The 18,175-nt window shown below is 36.8% G+C and overlaps 1 protein-coding gene across 4 annotated transcripts in view; it reads left to right on the forward strand.

Moving 5' to 3' along the window:
• The window catches only part of SYT1 (synaptotagmin 1), a 357,459-nt gene that overhangs the window by 102,532 nt on the left and 236,752 nt on the right, over positions 1-18,175 (forward strand). Inside the window, exon 3 of one of the 4 annotated variants that reach the window (XM_055712129.1) lies at positions 5,560-5,608. The exons of the other annotated variants lie outside the window; for them this stretch is intronic. The gene's annotated coding sequence lies outside the window, so the exon portion shown is untranslated. The remainder of the gene's footprint in view (positions 1-5,559; positions 5,609-18,175) is intronic. 4 annotated transcript variants of the gene reach the window in all.

The following is an 18,175-nucleotide window of genomic DNA, read 5'->3' on the forward strand; positions in this document are numbered from 1 at the left end:
ACATTTTTCCGGTGTCTTGTTTTTTAAGTACCGGTATTCTGCTCTAGAAACAAAAGAGACCCAGCACAGGCAGAATGCTATGGTTGAAGTCAAAGTCAGAGACTTTTGAATTAGCAGGTTTCATTTAACTTCATTCAGGTTCTTTCAGATATTGGTGATATTCATGGAATTCTTGGAATTGATTCAGTAGAATAAAAGCATTCAAATTTAACCTAAAAATAAGATCTGATGTGGAACTTGTAGACATCTTGAAAGGAAAATTATGAATTTTCTGTTTGTTTACAGTCTCACAAGATATATTTACACTTTTTTTTTTTAAGTTTAGGGTATCCACAATAAAAAGTTTCTTTCATAGCTCATAATAAACTGAATTTCCATTCCCTCCATTCCAAAATATACTTTTTTCTCCCAGTTTTGCTTGAAATTTCCATGGTGTTAATATCCTTTCTGAGAGCTATTGTGGTAGGATTTTGTTACTTGAAACATCCACTCTGAAACAGAAGAGCTGCATAGAAATACAGTGAGAATACCTTGAGTCTGCTCAGGAGCTGCTGAAGTAGTCCAGGCAAGTGGGTTCCCCATAGTTTCTTCCTGCCCATCTGCTTAGTGTCCACTGCATGACTTGTGTAAAACCGTGCCTTTCTCCTCCTCTCCCCCATCATCTAGTGGATCTTCCAGGTGGACACAGAATTCTGCCTGAGCTCCTCTCAGCTGGAATACCAGCTTTCATCTCTGGGCTGTGTAACTATAGCTCAACGCAACAGTTCAAGTGTATAGGGAAAAACTCTGCTTGTGATACATTTTTATCAGCCTGCTTTAAAAGAATTTGAGAACTACTTTTTACAAACTGACTTAACCACACCATCATATCCTCCAAAATATTCATTTTCTCCATTGTGGATATGAATTTCTGATGCCATATTGATAATTTAGTGTGACAGATGGGTTAACTAGGGGACAGTACATTTCTAGGGTATTAACTAGGGGATACAACATTTCTAAACTTCCAGCTCCTTGACTTCACAGCTTTAACAAAACCATTGCTGAGTGTTTGTTTAATCTCTACATGTGAGTCTGTAAACAGTTCTGCATGTTGACTGAGTAACATACATTAGACTGAGAGCTTCGTGTTGCTTCTCTATGAAATATGTTCTTCTTTAAGGTAACAAATAAATAACTGTAGTTGAACAAGTAGCTAATTTAAGTCCAGTAGTTCATTAGATGTGTAGGTAAAAGAGTTACTGGAGCCTGCAGTAACATAGCTCATCAGCATAAACATTGCAAATCAAAGCATGTTACCGGTGTCTGATGAAAGCACTGTATCTGCATTAAACAACTTGATGAGTACTTACGGAATGCTATAGTGCTGTCTCCAAGTGTACCCTCAACAGCTTTCCTTAAGCAACTTTTTCCTTGCATTGCAGCAGACACACAATGTGGGAAAGAATACAGACAGATTATTTGGCTGTCTTTATTTGTATAAAATATTTTCCTTTTTTATACCTCATTTTACTAGCAGCTATTCCACATTGGCATAAATAGAATAATCTTTTCTACCAATAACCTTACAAATTGCTTTAGAATGCCACACTTCACTGTGTAGTGACACTTGCACTCTGAGCTGCTACAAAACCTCGTTTTGTGAAATAAAACCCATGTTGCTTTACATGGCAAGAGAATGCATACTACATTCATAGCTCATATAGAATTTGACAGTTCAAAACTAAAACAAATTATTTGGAAGGTTAACTGTCTTCTTCATTGACCTTGATAGTAATAATGTTTGTGCCCTGGAATGTAAATGAAACACGTTACCAAGGTCCTTCTCCATCAAAATAAATTAACAGCTTTTTAATTTACCTATTTATGAACTCTAGTTATTTTCAAACATGTAATTTCAGTCTACCTAAATCAATTTAACCAGGGACAAGGCTAGGATGTGACTCATTTGCTTCATGCCAGTGGGTAGCATTATGCTGCTGAAGAAAGAAATTCTGACAGATTTGTGTGCCTGAGAACCTTCTTGGCTGTTTCCAGTCGACAAAATACACACAGTAGCTAATGTCCAAGCATGGGATCCAGTGTGTGAAAAAGATCTCATCTGAGGGAGATCTCATTATACAGTATACATTATACAATATACTATATATATATAAAAATATCTATATAAATATTATATCAATATATAATACACATTATGCATGCTCAAATCTATTGGGACAATTTCTTCCAATAATTATTCCTTTAAGCCCAAGAGATTATTTCTGATGTACCTCTACTTTGTAACAGCAAGGGTAACCCAAAATACGAAATGTATGTAACTGTAGAAATAAAAGTTGGCAATATAAAGAACTGTTCCTCAATTGACAACAGATAAGAAACGTGATTACATGAAGTCAGTACAGAATCAAACTATGATATCTGTTTTCACTGCTTGGCTCTACAGAGGGCAAGTTGAAAGGGATTCAGTAATTCTGATATAGATGGCAGTCAGCACTTCCTGTAGAGCTTTCAAGCTTTCAATTAGGAAAATTATTCTTGCCTTTACCTTGTTCTGTCTCTTCTTTCATGGCAGTGAACTGGAATCCTGGCCTGAAAAAATGTTACAGTTTCTGTGTTTGGCATCATGTCAAGCTTTCTTTACATACACTACAGTATATAGATAACAGCAAAATATTAGCTAACGCTGGACTATAACTAAACTACAAGGTGCAAAAATGCCTAGCAAAAAATTGCTTTTATATTTTTGTAATCCATTGTTGCCAAAATCAGAGGTTCTTAACTGTATGCTCAAAGAACAATTTCTTCTTATGTTCACTAGCTTTTCAATAAAATTTACATCACTTTTTACAAGCTTGGAAATGGAAATCAGTATGGTCATATCTGAAAGGATAGGCTAGACTATTAGGAAAAGCTATTTTATTTATGTGTTTTGAATAGAATTTTGATTCACGTCCCTTTATTAAGCAAATTCTTGACAAAGAATACAATACTATAAGGCTCCTAGATGGCAAGCAAGAACAAATATAATGTGAGAGCTCTTGAACTCAAGCAAAGAAAATTGAGTGATACTTCAGGATGACTTCAGACTGAGGAACATGAACTGCACTTGATTTTAAGACATGTGAAATCATTATGCCACCACGGCCCTCAGTGAAAAACTAGTTAATGTGCAGCTTGGGTTGGGTGGTTCACTTTTCATTTTGAAGGTCCAAAGGCAAAAAATAGTTACATGTCTTGGTGGGTTTGGTTGTGTTCACAACCACATATTATGTGTTACAAAAAAGAGAGAAATGTTCATATTGTCACTGTTATACAGGATGAGTTTAATGTGAACATGACCTCTAACTAGAGAAGTATGTTCGCAGACTTAAAAATGCTTCATAATTTTAGTTCTGCCTCCTGCATGACCTTGTAGTGTACCTCTGCAGCCTCTTGGCCTGCTCAGTTTGCTCAAAATTGCAGGTTGGTTATAATCTTTACTTCCAAGATTCCAACTAACAACATCAGTCTTGTAGTGCCGTGTCTGCTAAAGGAATGTCATGCTTTCAGATAGTTGTGCTATCAGGGTGAGAAATACTTGTTACCCATACTAAAACCTATTGTTTGATTATAAAAAACATCCATATATTAATTTACAATATTCAACAGGTCTGTGGTTCAAGATTATGTTCTTTTCCATGTCCAACTATAAACGAGCACTTTTTTTCTTCTGGGGAAGGGTGTGTAATATTCTGAAGTCAGGCATTTTAAAATAATTTCAGAGTATAAAACCAAACTGTAAGAAATGCAAAATAATTTGGCATTGCTTTTGGTTACTGTATGGAGAACTGAACCACTTGCAGGGATAACAGTAAGTATGAAGTACAAACATTTCTGGTTTTGTAGGTTAATGTCAAGCACCAGAAATCTCTCGATTATGAACTAGGATGTTGAAGCTTCCACATGTTTACAGTGCAGTAGCTGAGGCATATTTTCATAGGAATATATCATAATCATAGGAAGAAACTACTGGAAATAGAAATTGCCTTATTCTTGCTTAGTACTTGAAAACAATGAGTCAGAAAACCAGAAGAGATCAGGAGGTCAAAGAGCAGGGGGGGAAATAACAGGAGAATTAAGCTGAAGGAAATAATTGGGGAAAGTATTGGAAACTGGACAGAAGAGTCAAAAAGAACAACTACATTTTGTAACAATGTCAGGGGATGACAGTTAGAGACAAAGACATGGAATATGTTAAGGAATAAGAGGTCAAGAAGGGTTTGATTTGGGAGCAGGAGAAAGGAAGGCAAATGGAGGAAGAAAAGTAAAGGGAAGGTAGGAGGAGATAGACAGAAAGGGAAGGATGATTCCTGTTGAACTGATTGAAGAAGTTAATATATCACATGACAGCAGAAGAGGGGGAGATGAAGTGAAACCTCTATACAAGTAGAAAGTGATATTCATTAGGCCCGAAAAATAACTGCTTCATGGCCAGGCTAGGAACCGAGCTGAAAGGGGACAGAATGGATTTGTAGTGAAAGAAATTGATTTGGTCCCAGCTTATCACCCAAGGGCATTCAGACTGAACAGAAATAGGAATGGAATTTGGAGGTTATAGGTCAGAAGAAGAATGAGGAGGAGGAGGAGGAATTGCAAAATATATGCTCATTTAGCTGAAAATAGCTCTATATTGTTTTAAAAGGAACCTCATATTTCATGAAATCCATCAGCTTTGTCCTGACCTCAAAACATAAATCTCTTGTAAAAACTGACCTAGCAGAGAACTAACAGACAATTTACTTTTTGCAGAGTACAAGATGTCCTTTCATTCCCTGGGCAGTGTTGTCAGTGCTATTAACACGTATATCTAAAAGTTTTTATTTCCAACAAAACAAAAATAAGCATCACTTTCAAAGGTTCCTTTAAAAAAAAAGCAAGCCACATTATCTAAATAACAACAAAACAATCATTGTTTCCTATCACAATGTATACAAAATTCCACTTCTTAAAAATCAAGAAAACTAATTTCATTTTTCTCTCCTAAAACTGTGTAATGTGCAAGGCTAAGTATGCAAATGGAAGGTCTTTGGGCAATTAATAGCAACGAGGAGTTGGATTGTTATCTCATAGAATGTATTCCTGCTATGACAGTGACTAAGACTCTGCATTGTGAACCAGCCTTGCTTGTACAAGGGGAAGGTACGAATCCAAACCATAAAGACAAGCCTTACTTCCAACAACTTTTCAGGTAATACATTAAATGCAAAGCATTCCTCAGGCTTTAAGATTCATGGTACTTCTTATACAGTAGGTAGGTAGAGAGTGAAAGCATACAAGATTGTCTAAAGTAATTTCTGCTTTCATATAACAATACATTTTATAAACCTTCCACTAAAAAAAATATATTGATGGAATCAGTGGCAGCATTACAAATGTACTTTCATGGTATAGTAAAAGGCATGCTGGAAGAACTGGATGAAGGAGCCATTTTATATTAAATACATAATTTTTCTCTTAAGTCTTCTAGTTGTTAATGCAGTAATTTTCAAATCATTAAAGATTACTTTTTTTTTTCAGTATCAGTTTGCACAGCTCACCGGAAGACCCCTTTGGATATCAAAATTAGGTATTTGTAATGCTTTTCATGTATTTGAATATTTACAGTTTTCATTAACAGAATGTCCTTTTTAACTTAGAGAGGAATGAGAAATGAGCTGATAGCAAAGCCAGTCAAACTTTTTTCCCTAGAAGAACTGACTTGCAGATCTGATCCTGCCAAGGCTAAAATAAGTTTTAATGAATTTTAATATTCTCATTGGCTTCCCTTGCGTATGGAGAGTTTCTTTCACATTTGGAATCTCTGCTTCTGTCTTTAATTCCGGAATAGAGGAGCCATTTCAACTTCTTTTCATCTCTTCCCCAAATTATCAAGGCAAATGGGAAATGGTAGCATTTGGGAGTTAAAAGGTATTTACTAGCAGTGCAGTTCTACAGGGTTTCTTTAAATTTGGTTACTAGTCTATAGTTTTTCATCTATCAGTGAAGTAGGAATTGTCAGGTAGGTTCATTTCCTTGAAGATTCAAATTTAAGTGTAAGAAGATATAGATAAGAAGATTCAAGTATAAGTGTACACACCTGTGTTATTTATTTGGCTGTTATAACTCAAGTACTTTACTTTCCTATTAATAAATCAGATGCTTTTATTTTGGTAATGTTAATTTCCCTAACAAAGAGCTATGGATAGTTCTCAAATGAGGTAATATATCATGGATGGAGATAATTTAGAGGTGAAGGACCACACAGAGCAATTGAGGGTATTGGAATCTGCTCCATAATATTTGTTTTCTTTTTGGAAATATACCCAAATTTAATTATAATTGGCTTCAGAAGGTGGAAGACAAACGCCTTTTAAGAAAAGCCCATTTGTGGTTTGGTTTTTTGTTTGTTTATCTCGAAATACACTGGTGTTTCTTTGAAACAGTGGGATCATTTTTAGTTTTACTTTTAGATGCTAGTTGAAATGAGTGTCTGCTTACAATTTCAATATTTTGAAGAGAGAGAAAGTGAATCTCTAAAGTAATCTAAAAGCACTTATTTATTTATTTATATAATAATTAGTGACCAAGGGCAAGACATTTTGTTCGATATGAGGTATCAAGGAGTGTAGTCAAAAGTTAATGATTAAATATATGGTAAGCCTAATAGGTACATAGCCAGTACTGACAAGGTGAACAATAGGGTGTTCGGAGGCTCTTTAAGGAAGATCCAGGAACATGAACTTCAGCATTTGTTTGTTTGCCTTTTACTGACATACTGGGAATGGAATTAATTTTGAGATGAGACAAAAGCATGCAGAAACTAGCGTGTTTGTCTCATGTGAAAACTGTCTGATGGTGCAAGATAATAGTACTTGAGAAAGATTACGTCTCTCAGGGCATTCTTGGTCCATATACAGAATTAAATTTAACATGCAGCCATCAAAAATCAAAACTGTAAGCATCCCTGAGTGGAACAACAAAGTATAATTATAATACTGTGATTTTATGGTTGATTTATTGTCAGAAAGCACCTGGGCCTTCTCCACCAAATTTTACCATTATGGCTGTCTTCTAGCCTGACTGAGTACTGTGCATGGATTCAGTTATACAAACATGTGTTTAAGTACAGCAGTAGTCTCAGAGGTTTTCAGACTACTAAAAGTGTTGAGTATGTGCTTAAGCATTTTGCTGAGTGTCTTTACCTCTCCACAAGCTATAGCTATTGTTTAGGGAATTTGGCATCTCACAGGAAAATGCCTTCTGATCGTGTTAAACTGACTAAATATAAAGCAAATAGCTGTTTCTTGATCTGGGGGGGGAGCATATATGTTCAGAACTGAGCAGTGAATGAAGTTAACATGCCAAACATAAAGCCAACAAACCAAAAATTTAGTTTAGTAACTCCTAAAAAAATGAGGAGAAATATTACCTAGGGAAAGGAACAAAGAGAGCCAGTGCGAGGCACAAGGGAAGATTTGGGATGCAGTGTTATGTCATGTGAAAACTATAGAAAAACTCAAAAAACCTACATGATCACTGTAGAAGGGCAAAGCTAATACAAACAGGTCCATTTTCCTTTCCCCCCTGCAAACAGTGGAAAAAGAAAAATTCTGCTCCCCTGTGCTACCCTCTGGGTATTATCACCTAACAAATTCTTTTGTTATTGCAAAGCCTTATGACATCTGGGTGTTCTTCAGCTCTCCTACGTCCTTCCAGTGGCTTAGAGATAGATTCATGTAGCTTTTGGCTTCTTGCAGGAGAAATGTCAAATTGCTTCAGGGTAGTAGGGTGTGTTCTGCAACTTGTCTGGGCAATCTGCAGAATATTCAAGGCCATTCTGGCCTTAGGGTTTTACCAGGGTGGTCTGTGATTGTATTGGGCTATGCCTAGTGACCAGGGGGATCCCTTCCATGCTGTCAAGTAGTTCATTTCCTTGCTCTGATACAGTTCCTTGATAAGTATTGCAAGTCCTGGGACTTGCTCATTTCATTCTTTGTGTTTCAAAACCATATTGTTATATTAGGGTTGGTTACGTAGAAAATTGTAAAGTTACGCAGAATTGCCTGACTTTGCTTTAAACAAGGTAGGTTGAACTAAGAAGGAAGATGAATTATGCTGCCCTGCCCAAAAAGGGTCGAATCCTCTACTTTTTGTAGTAATCCCATAACTTTGGTTCTCAGGGCGAAGGTTTTTTCCACACTCTACCAAAAATTTCAGACCAGGTCAGTCTTCAGTAGTACAGACCAGCAGCAGCCAGCAGTCTGGCCAGCTCAGTGCTGTCCTTGTAGCCTACAGAGGTTGAAATCCTTCCTGCAAGGTTCTTGACCCAGCTGAACTGGGCTGTTTTGTCTTGTCTTCTTAATCTTAAGATTGTACATGCCCTTGCCCACCCTCCTACAAGAGGAAATCCCAACATCCCTCATAGGTTTAGCAGGACTGCCATCTCCAGTGTGGGGCTGCCTGTTACCTTCAGGCAGAAAAGCATGCTAATATGGGACCCAAGTTTGAGTAGGCCCAACTCATGTTTCTCTGCCTAGTATTGCCTCATGGGTATACTCTTGTTCCACAGGCAATAGCTGACAGCTGATAATTTGTTTGTGGTTTCTTCATTATTTGAAAGGAGTTAGCCACTTCTTTCTGGGTACTGTAATAAAAAAAAATAAAATAGGAAGCTATTATTTGTATTTATTATGTTAAATCAAAAAATTCAGACCGTGAAGTTTTCTGTTTATGTTTTTAAGACTAGTGTAAGTAAAGTGCAGTTTTTAATAAACAGGCTTGTGGTACAGAATATGTCAAATCAATATTCTTAGCAGACTTCCAAAAGAGATGTTCTTGGACTGCTGCAGCACAACCTTTTGCCTCCTGCCAAGGTTATTGTCACTATCAATGACAGTATCTTTCAATATCTAATTTAGTTACATTGCTTAAGACTTCAGAAGGTTTCCAGGCAGCACAAAGACCTAGAACCCTATTAAAAATGTCTCTTAGTCTCTGTGTGCCATGTCCAGGCTGGAGCACACCATCGTCCTTTGTTATTCTTGTGCCGTAAGTTACGTGTTCTTTGTTATGGTTAGTCATTATGCTGACCTACTGAAGGTTTTCACACAGCCTGGGCATCAAAGGCCTCACTGGTTTTGCACAGAGTGATATAGATCTCTTAATTGCTGCTATGTAGGAATCTAAATTTGGATCATCTCCCCTCTTCCCTTGTGTAATACATGACTCTGTAGCCCAGCATCTCAGGTATGGGTGATCCTTTGACAATATAGATACTGTGATGTAATATCACATGACATTGTATTCTAAAGACTTTACATTTCTATATATTTTAAAATGATAGCAATTAAATTGTTAATTTGTTGTTTATTCACACATTCAGTTTTATGCCCATACTGGTGTGACTACACTGTGTTACCCAAAGTAAATATTTCTGCCTCAATCTTTTACTCATATAAGTAATATAATTTATGTCTGTCATAAGTGTATGTATGGACTTTATCCAGTTATTATTTGGTGCACTTTAGTTTGTAACCTAAAATCCCCAAATAAATCCAGAACAGCTATATGCAACAGAGTTGGAGCTTGGCTTTCTGGAGGCACTGGGTAAGGAAACAGGGGATGTGTTTGTGGGTGGATACAGCTTGAGAAAGGCATACATGCCTGCAAATACAGATACATGCCTATACATGAGGTGGTCTGATTTCATTTAGGGCTACCAGACATAAAAAATCCTTATCTTAGTATTTTAATTCTATAACACAGGAAGCGTTTTTGCAACTAGCAAAAACCATAACAAACCAAACCTAAACAAAACAAAACAAAACCTCCAAACAAACAGAAAAAAAAAAAATTATGGGAGTGAAACATGGAACAGTAAACAATTTAGAATTGTTACCGAATTCACTTCATTATGTTTAAATAATCCAGCAAATACTGTCAACTGACAGAAAATACAGTTAAAAGTCTTGCAGTCCTTGGGCCATGTACTACTTCCTCATATTTGCTTAAACAACTCCATTTAAGAGTACCTTTACTTTTTCGTTGAATAAGTTCTATGCTAAAGAGATCCTGCTTTGGGGTTTAGTGGGATAAATGCAGTATTAATAGTAGTGGCAGGTGAGCCACATTAAATATATTATCAAACATATTTCTTTGTAATAAGCCATCCCCAGAGCCCTCTACAGAGGGTGGCACTCACATGAACAGGAGGAGGCACTTGTAGCTTCAAAGAATTTTGTAAAACAATATGTTGAAGAAATCTTGGGGTTTATATTTATTTTTATTTATTTATAAAATAAACAGTATTTTATAATACCTTATAAAAACAATCTTAAGCCATTAGAACCAAAGGAGAACTTAGACAGTCCTGTAATTTAATTCTGGAAATCAACCAAAGTCTCAGAGTTACAAACATTTAGTTCCCATGGCAGTTCAGTAATGCAAAGATGAGACTTTTAAAAACACTCAGGGTTGCCTGATTTCTCTTCTACTGAAGTCAGCATTTTTCAAGACATAAGCTAAGACCCAGTCATATAGTCTGATCTTTTGAAGTGCTGCAGGTAACATAAAAGTGATAGTGTTTATTCAAAATACTACAGACTTCAATCCTCCAAGCTCCCTTATGAGTTGGATATTATTGTCTCTGCATTGTTAGTAGGGAGACTGAACTGTGACAGAAGTCAGAGACCAATCCAGGATTACAGGTCGGAAGTTCTTGACTTCTAACCCTGTATTAGCTCCAGTAATTCCAGTCGCCTCAACAATAATAGCTTGGTATCCACTGAGTAGAAGGGTGGAAACAATAAAATGAATATTTAGTTTAACTAGTCCTCAGTTCCACTAATGTGAGATTATTTCAGTTACCTACTTCATTGTGCTTTTCCTAGTCCAGCTTTAAATTTCACCCATAGGTGAACATTACCATTCCCCTTAAAATATTTTAAGAGTAAAAGGTGTCCAGCAAATGCTTACTTTCCCTGTTCTGTGAGGTTATGCTTACTTACAGTGCTGGTCATGTGCCAAATACTGTCCAAACGTCCATCTTTCAAATACCTCCTAGTCTCTCTTCAGTTTTTTTTTAACAGTACTTGTCTGCCTGCCTCTTTTTTTCAAAATCTAGTTTTTGAGGGTCCTCTTTGCTTTTCTTACCATTTTCAGTGATCTGTTCAAATGGTTTACTATTCATATTTGCAAAGCAAAAAAATGAAAGGAGATTATTGTTTTTTTCAACAGGCCAAGATAAGGGTATTATCTGTAATATGCATGGAAGATAGCAGTTAAAAGGCCAGAAATCACATTGGTATTTTTTGTTGTTATTTCTCATTGCAAACTCACGTTTAAGAGAGAGCACTGGGTAGATTAGAAGACAGTAGAAGGGATTTCATCTCAAGCAAGAATTGCTTTGCTGTTAGGATGACTTAACCTCTTTGCTTCCTTTTTACCCAGTCTTAGGGGCATTGCAAGATTCAGTATAAAAGTACTTTAAAGAAGTTTCTTACCATATACTTGTCGTTATTTAACCCAGCCGGCAACCAAGCACCACACAGCTGTTTGTTCACTCCCCCCACAGTGGGAAGGGGAGGGGGGAAGAATTAGGAGAGTAAAAGTAAGAAAACTTGTGAGTTGAGGTAAAGACAGTTTAATAGGTAAAACAAAAGCTGTGCATGCAAGCAAAGTAAAATAAGGAATTCATTCACTGCTTCTGACTGGCAGGCAGGTTCAGCTATCTACAGGAAAGCAGGGCTCCATCACACGCAATGGTTACTTGAGAAGATAGGTGCCATCACTCCAGAGGTCCCCTGCTTCTGCCTCCAGCTTTATATGCTGAGCATGACATCGTATGGTATGGAATATCCCTTTGGGCAGTTTGGGTCAGCTGTCCCAGCTGTGTACCCTTCCAACTTCTTGTGCACCCCCAGCCTACTTGCTGGCGAGGTGGTGTAAGAGGCAGAAAAGGCCTTGACGGTGTAAGCACGGCTCTACAGTAACTAAAACATCCCTATATTAGCAACACTCTTTTCAGCACAAAACCAAAACACAGCCCTGTACTAGCTACTATGAAGAAAATTAACTCTATCCCAGCCAAAACCAGCACAATGCTCAAAGGAACTGTTTAGGTGCAAAGAAAGGCAAGTATCAACTCTGTTTGATGCCTATGTAAGTTTAAGCAGAAGGTGGAGAAGAAGGAGAGAAAGCACATCAGGAAGGAGAAAATTAAACCAGGGCCAGGGAAGGAATGTATTTGGTTTCTGTGGTGTTTTATCTTCTCTTTGACTCTTATTGGTTTCTCATCTTATACAGACTTAATTTTCTGATACATAGATTGAGATTTAAGAAAACAGTTAACAGAGTTGTTTCATTTATTGATATATATATCCATGTACCTGAATGCACCCCTAATCATCCTGGTTTAGTCTGTCAGGTTGTTCTGTTCATAAAGCAACATTTCAGATTGAATCCTAAAATCTCCATGTATCACAGAGCTTTGCTGAAGACTGACACTGCTGTGGATTGTGTTACTGTATTCTAGGGGAATTAATTTTGCCTAAGAGCCCACACTTCAGTTTTTCTTAAGACAGACCTTATAGGCAAAACGCTGATTTTTGTCAAAAGGAAAAGAAACTGACAGTCAGCTTTGCCAGAGTATGTTGAACATGCATACTTAATGTCACTGTAAAATATAGATTAGAAAATTGTCTGCATACTTCATAAGTGATAGTAGAAATTGATTAAAGCAATTGATTGTACCCTGTGCAAGGAGGTATTTATGGTCATTACATTAATGCCAAAAAGCACCTGTCAGCTTCAGAAAGGGCATCTGCTGATTTGTTGACAGGCAATTTCAAGTTCTCTTTTTACAGAAACTCATATTAAGGGCTTTCTTGAAGTCGATGATCTTTAACAGATATTTCCTTTTTGCGAGATGCTGAAATGCAATTTTAGATACATCATGTGGTGTTTTCTTGATTTGTTTAAAATTCATGCTGAGAGATGCTGAAACAATCATTCTGTGTAGCGATGTCTTTTATGCGGTCCTTTCCTATCCATGAATGTAGTTATGCTCTCATCTGACTGTTCACCAAAGCTACATTTACATGCACCTTCCTGCCCAGAATTCCCTTACATCTGTTTTGTTTAAAAATAAATAAAATATATTTAGTGGGACCTGCTAAATTCTGCATTGGATCGTTCAGCAGAGAACGTCAGTGTTTCCGTGTTAAGCAGCTTCCCTCTTTTGGGATTTCTGTGAGATCTGTGGCATTACAGAAGTTTGATACAGAAAGAAGAAAGGGAAATAAATCCCCTTCTAGAGATAGACTACAGAACTGAAGATGGAGCTGCAGGAAATGGACAAAGGGACTAGAAGAATTCTCACAACCTAACTGCAGTGTTGCTCCCCTGAATTAATCTAGCATAAGTTTGCCTTCTGTAGGCCCCTCTTTAGATGTCTAATGCAGCCTGTTTAAAGAATATATTGCAATATTAGGTGTTCGGTGGCCAGGCTTCCATTGTCAGTTAGAAAAAATAGATGAGGCACATTTTGGATAATGATGTTCTGTGTTGAGGTAGAGTGTGTCCCTACCTCAAGATGATTCAGACATTTGTTATGTTTTCTAACTCTCTGCTTTTGCTTCTTCTGGGCCATGGGTAGTACAGATTGCTTTTGTTTTATAGTCTTAGCTAATGTGTTTGCAAATTACAATGAAAGACTCTCAGAAAATTACACTATACATCAGCTGAGACAGAACAAACGGTTTTTCCCTTCAGACTGCTCCAGCGTGCTGTTTGAGTGCAAATCAGTAGTTTTTATGAAGTGGCTAAAGTTTGGTCTGCATAAGCTGTATTTCAGAGAATCTAATAATCAACAATTACAAAGGTTTCCTGAAGATGGATAGGAAGATTAAATCAAGGGTGGGTTACGTTAACATTGACAAGGGAGATACATTGCTATGTGGAATACTTAGCTTGATTAGTGAAAGTAGCCTAATTAAAATACTTGCCATATGGGGTTTTTTTAGGGATTTCAAATAGACATTTCTTGAATTTTCCTTGATTCAGAGATGCTAACATTAAATGTGACACACGAGATGATAATTACAAGGTAATTATTTGATTTTCACTAAATAGACATTTCCATTAGATTCCTTCTGGCAGTATCTAGCTGAGGAAGTTGATTTTATAGCCAAATACAATACAAGATGTCTTTTCTTTACTCAGCTATGTAAGGAACAATAACGATAACAACCTCTTTTAATGTTCCTAGCCATCTGTACCTCAACACTTTGCAATGTATGATGTGCTACTTTTTGATTAGGCTATCAGATTTGCTCAATGTGGACTTGGTGCTTCCTTTTTTCCTTTCATGTAGACTTGCAAAACCATCATTTACGTTTCATCCTGCTTTTTGTAATAATATCTTTGCATGTAATCTGCAAGGATTGGCTGTTAAGCTCTTCTTTCACAACCCAGGATGACACCTGTGATTAAAAGGTCTGCCTGAATTCCCTAGTCTCTAGGTTTTTTCTTGTAGTTTCAAGATGAAAAAAGTCATGATGCTTCAGAGTTTCATCTCTAGGACTGCAAAATCAGACACATTTGTCAGGCATGTGCACATACTGTGTAAAGAAATGTTTTAAGATACTGAAATAATACCTGTAGATGATGTTATGCAATTATGAATTTAGACCCAAATCCCAGCAGCAACAGGCTAGTTTTAACTGTTTAAGCCTTTTACTGTGCTTCCATAAGTGTGAAGATGAAATTCACTGTAGATGGCAGCCCTACCCAGTTTGTTGACCAGGGAAGGAAGCCAAGGTGGTGAGGTGGCATGTTACTATATGCCACTGACTATGGAAAGTAACGTGACTTAGCTGCACTACACTGAGACATCACCTATGCTTGGTTAAGAGTTCTGATGACTAAATGCCCTCCCTTGCAGAGCCAGCCAGGTGATGACCATTTATCTAAGGGGTATGAGACATTTCTACTGAACTATGCTGCTACTGCTGGGTTGGCTTTGCAGCTTCTGAGAGTGAAGGTAGCATTTGTAATGGTGAGCGCTTACATACCCACCCAGTGCTTTTCACAGGCTGTTGTGATTTCTCAAGGTTCAGTCTTGTCGTTTTGGTTATATGTTTTATATGTCAGTTGTAACCTGACTGTGAACTCCAGTTGGCATTACTCGTAGTGTTCACCTATTTTATACCCAAACAATGGTTCTGTCTACTATTTTTTTGTTTGGTTTGGTTTATTTGTTGCAGTCCGTGTGATTGCTCCTCTGTGTCTAGGCAAAAGGAAAAATGGTGAAGAACCAGAAAGATTTACTGACTGGTTTTCTCATTACTTGTGTTTGAGGACCAGTGATATTGATTAGTGCATCTTTTTTACTTCTGTAATGGTGCTATATACTGCCCCTTCCAGGAGACACTGCTGTCGCTACAGTGGCAGTCACTGAAATAATAATGTTCTGGACAGTACTAAGTAAGAAAGACACTTGACAGTGTCAGGAGTAGACTGTGACAAATGCAACAAATGTGACAAATATGAATATAGCAGACCAGGATATTACAAAAAATGGACTGCTCAGTTCTCTTAGTTTTCAGCAGCATCTTCACAAATCCTGTTATTTTCATGCTAATCCATTTGGTTTTTTTGTTTTTTAGATCTTTGTACTACAGAACTGTAATTTATCACAATGCAGTTTTTAACAATTGCTTAAGTTTTGGGTTTTTTTACTAACTATAAGGAGGGGTAATATTCTAATATGCTGAGGAAGGCAAAGAACATGGTACAAGATTAATTCATATTTTCCAACAGACTTTGATATTTATACAACAGACTCATAATAGCAATCAATTCTGACAAACGTATCAAAGACAGAAAGAGCATATTTAATTTTTAGACATAAATAATTAGAAAGCTGGAAACATTTTTAGTTTTTTAAGTAATTGCTCATTATTTTGTGATCCTAATGTCTAGCCATAAGATTGTAAAGTATTTCCAGTAACGATGGTATAACTGTTTGCTTGCTGTTTTCTTGTGATAGAGTTAATTTAATGCTAAACCAGAGCAGAGTGATTAGAAACATTTTTTTGGCAGATCAGTTAATAAAGTATATGTTGTAACTGGAAGGAAGTCTTTGAAGTCTTCAAGTATGCTTCCCTTATTTAGTCATCTTGTTATTAAAAATTCTAGTATCAGTACAAAAGATCGGTGCTCTCCAGTTTGGTTATTAATTTTGAGCTTTTCATTCTTTGCTGCTGCTGACCACAGAAAGGAACCATGTATCATGTCTCCCTGTAAAGAAAAATCTGCATTGAAGTTGATATTTCATTATTTTATTAGTTTAAAATGTCTTTCAACAAAAAGGAAAAGCCAGCTGTGACCATAAGAGTAGTGAAATTTCACGTGATGGTTCAAAACAGTAGTCATGGGATATGAAGCTCCCAGATAGTTACAGAAAGGTGAAAGGAGCAAAGAGCAGTTGATATAGAACAAAGAATGTTGCATGGTGGGCACAGAGCAAGCAGTAGTAAAATGAATGTGACAGGTCATGGATAGCAGATATGGAAATTCCTGTGCCTGTTGTTACATGATTTGCTTTGCTGCTTACCAGAAATCTGAGCAGTATGTAGGCTGTTACTTCCTGATTTAGTAAAGGAAGAGGAGAACAGTAACTTCATTTTGTCTGTATTTAGACTTGGTAAACTTTCAAATTTATTTTTTAATAATTTTCATTAGGAGAATTAAAACATCATGAATAAAACTTACAGTACATAAAAGAAAATATGGGCTAACTTTATACTAATGGTGAATTATCATCTTTTAGTGTATGTATCCAGATGAACCTCAGAATAAGTCTGTTTAGGGTCTTCTCTTACTCTAAAAAGTTGCCTTTGGAGGGATGCATTTGAACAGCCAGAAAATAGTAAAGTTGTTGCCACTGCAAGTCTGTTTAGGGTAGGTTAGAAAGGTTATTAGAACAACTCATCCCTAGATTACACTGCTTAATCTGCTGAGGTGCTGATACTCAGTATCAGGTATTATGGGTGAATTGCTTGCCCACATTAGTGCATTTTTGTAAAGCAGAATTGAGAAATAAATTAAAAAACCCTCATGCCAAATTTCCAGAACAAAAAGATCAGCAATGTTATGTAATGTATAATCACTTCCTGCAGTGGATATTGCAGCAGGTTCTCTCGTCCTGTGATAAAAGCAGTTAGATTTTGAATCTCCAAACACTGGAATGCAGCCAAGGTGTATTGAAGGTACTGAAGTTCTTCGAAGTGTTTACAGTTAGATGGCTGATGTCTGTTCCATAAAATACACCAGCTATTAATGTAAAGATCTATGTTATCTTTCTAGGAAGGATTTGGGAGACTGATTAAAAACCTTCACTGTGCTTTTAAATAAATCTTGGTCTATAACTGTAACAAGAAACCTAAATATGACTTCTGAAACCAATTGCATTAGGAACCATTTTTTTACCATTTCATATAATCCAAGGAATCTAGTCTAAATAGTGTTACAAGGGAACTCATAGAAAGCTGGATGTCTTTTTTCTAAAATCACTCAGAATATAGCGGTGGCTCTGTTATCTTTTTGTCTAGGAAAGCCTGAAAATATTTGGGATTACATTTTATGAAATGCAATGTCAGGAGTGCCGGTTGTTTCAGCTGAAGGCTTGAAAACTTTGACTTAGGAAAATGAAGTTACACTCTGATGTATTAAGTTTTTAGGGCTTTTTATTGCTAATAAATGTTAGCAGTATTCTCGTGTCTTTATTTTTACAAACGGCAAAATGTAGGCTTCATGTAAAGTTTGAATTTGCTGCTGTTTTCTAAGAAAATGGCAGATGCCCAGCAATCACAAAGCAGGAATGACAGGCTATGCACTGTGAAGATTCTTCCCAGAGCAGCTCCACAGTTTCTACACGGCAGATGCAGCAAAGTGGTTGAAGTGTCCCTATATAGTAGGAACACATCTAACATCTACTTTAAATGGTCTGTCATATGCAAAGTTTTCCTGGGAATCTGTGCCACATTTGGTGTACATCCACATCTGTGGCACACATGACATCCCATTTATACTGCAGGACTACAGTAGTGAAGTGGGTGTTAGTAGAGTAAGAGCCATATATTGTCCTGGACAG

This window comes from Falco cherrug, chromosome 5 (assembly GCF_023634085.1).
Source record: "Falco cherrug isolate bFalChe1 chromosome 5, bFalChe1.pri, whole genome shotgun sequence".
In the NCBI taxonomy this organism is placed as follows: Eukaryota; Metazoa; Chordata; class Aves; order Falconiformes; family Falconidae; genus Falco; species Falco cherrug.